Genomic DNA, 2,814 nt, shown 5'->3' with positions numbered 1-2,814 from the left:
GGGCTGGGAATCTCAGCTGGGGCTTTTAGAGGAACCTCAGGGAAATCAGTGTGTGTTTTTAACCGGCAACCAGAGAGATTCTGGTCTCGACCTTATCAGAAATGGGCTTTTCCTCCACAATGACTCAGCTCAGTGCAAATGAAAAAAGGGACAAAGCTCATTTCTACAGCCTTGCACAGTCCCAGTTCTCAGGGGAAAGGGAGAGTCAGGCATAACAAGCCCTTCTCCGTGCCCTATTACTCCTTGAGTCTGGATGGCTTGTGGTAAAGTGTGCGAGCACTTTACCTTATGGTTATGCTTATTCTGCTTTACCCCTTCAGTCTGAATTTGGCTGCGTTGTGGACAACTGGCACCTGGGAATCGCAGTTCTCCTAACCCATCTGCATGGTGCTTTCCATGCCCTGGGCCAAGCCCCCATCGCTGTAAATCAGGGGAGATAGTATTTTTCAACACAAACCATTGAATCACCCTCAGGTTTTTTTTGCTTATGATTTCCCACTTGCTTTTTTTTTGTTGCTAAATCTAATGCTGTGCCTATGCCTGAGCTGCCGGTGTTGGGACACCAGCCACCCAGTTTCCTGTCCCTCTCCCACGTTCCCCACCATCATCAGTCCATAGAGGATGTGAAATCTGGAGCGAGATTCCAGGGCTCATAGCCTCCATTCCTGCTGATGCAGCTCTATTTATTGCCAGTCCCATGTCCTTTCTTGGAGTGCTTTTGGCAGTCTTTTCCTACATCTGCGCTCAACCATCATTCAGGCACATTCCACTAAACCTAGGGTTCCACAAACGCATGAAACAATGCGATATGTATGGAGCAGAACTGGAACCGCACTGAAGGCTTTCGGTATTTGTCACATCCCACTGCTGCCGCCACCTTCCTCTACGCTCCACATCTTAAAATTCCACAAAGAGGTAAACCAGTTGAATTAGGAAATCTCCTTAATAAAATAATTGGAGGTTTTGAACGTGACTGTAGCCTTTCTTTATCAAAACACTTCCCAAAATCAAGCCGGTTCTTCCCCTTCCTCACCCAAGTTTTAGAAGAAAAAGGGAACATTCAGGACTAGAAATTCTTGAAGATAAAAATAAATGTTGGCTTGTCTCTGCTCTCAGCATGAATTCAAAGCCCAAGACTGAGTGCTTTAAATAAAAATCCCAAGATTTGGTTTGCATTTGGTTTACGGCTTCTGCTGTAAAGGAATTAATGTATTTCAGAAGACCCAAGAGCCCAGTGGTTGGGGTACTACCCTGGGACTCGAGAGGTTTGAGTTGTACTTCTGGCTTTACCATCATCTCTGATTTTATTTCCACCTCTTACAGCCATTGTAAGGTACATGGAGACCTCTGTGGAACTTTGCTGTATGAGGGCCGAGTCATTTATAGTCTAAGTTGCAAAGAAATCCTCCCAAATGTGCCTAGCATCTAGCTCGTCTGCCAGCAGCAGGCCAGAATCAGTGTGAAATCTGGCAAACCCGTGGGGTCCTCCAGCCCGGCCGACAGCAGAGTTCGGAAAAAAGGCTGAGGAGATGCTGTGTGAACAGGAGGCATTTCGGTCACGCTGGCTGGAGCCCGGGGAATGGCTGCACGATGGACCGGGCCACCGAGAGCCTCGAGGACTGTGCACCTCGGAGGGTTGCTCACTCCTGAAATGTAAACCTCTTTGAACTGCTCCCTTTAACCAGTCTCCGAAATCCAGCTTTCTCCAACCCTCCTCTCCCAGACTTCAAGAGGAAAGGGCCAGTTTGACAGCAGCTCTTCACGGCTCTCCAGTCTGATGTGGGGCGAGGTCACCAATGCCTGAGCAGCAAAGACAGCCCTCAGCAAAACCCCGCAGGAGAACAGGACTGATTTAATAAGTGGAATTTCTAGACACAGCCTCTATGAGAAAAGCACTTTGTTCCTACCTCTGCTACAGGAATTTGGGCAGGAGTGTCTCTGGCTTTGCTCCACACACAACAATCACATACCACAAGCAGTGAGAGCTACCCCTTTTCTTCCTTCTTTTTCTTTTTTTTTTTACTTTTCCTTTTGTTGCAAATGTCAAATGCAAGTGGGACGAGAAGTGAGATACCGAAATTCTTGGAGGGAATTTGTGGACACCAGTTTCTCTGCTCTCTCCCCTCACACTCCTGTGAATCCCTCCCATGCCGGAGCACTTCTCCCCCCTTGTTGCTCACTTCACCATCGAACCCTTCGCTGAGAGCCGAAGGCCCCAGGCTGCTCTGCACGACGGAGCCCCAGGATGATGCGCGGGGCCAAGTCCACCCAAGCCCACCCCAAAGGCCCGTGCCCCCCGCAGGCTCTGGCCGGGGGGGTTTGTGCGTGTCTGGCCCTTTTCACCTCTTGGGAAGCGGAATTCAATCCAATGATGCTGTGGGTAGAAATCAGGATCCCCTCCCCATCAGAGAGCCCAAAACTGGGAGGTTCACAGCCCCGGGGCAACCCTGTTACCGGGAGGGGGGGTCATCTGGGGGGGGCTGGATCTGGCCCCCAGGGATAAAGCTGCCGAGAAGCAAAGGGCTGCAGCAGCGAGCCCTCCCCGGCCCGGCCCGGCCGCCTCCCCCTCTCCCCCCCGCCGCGGTTCAATTTGCTCCGTGCCAGAGGGGAAATTTATCGCCGCCCGAACCGGAGCACGTTTTTTTGGCGACAAACTCTGGCTAAGTGGCATTCTCAGAGTTTCTCGCCTCAATTCCCCTCCGGGAAAGGCCGCCGCGACGTTTTACAGTAAATCCCGGTGTTTTGGTTTCCAACGAGCCGGCTCGTAAATCCCACCCCCACCCCCACCCCCCCCACCGCGCAGCTCCGCGGCCG

The sequence above is a fragment of the Gavia stellata genome, chromosome 28 (assembly GCF_030936135.1).
Source record: "Gavia stellata isolate bGavSte3 chromosome 28, bGavSte3.hap2, whole genome shotgun sequence".
Lineage (NCBI taxonomy): Eukaryota > Metazoa > Chordata > Aves > Gaviiformes > Gaviidae > Gavia > Gavia stellata.
This window is presented reverse-complemented; position numbering follows the sequence as displayed.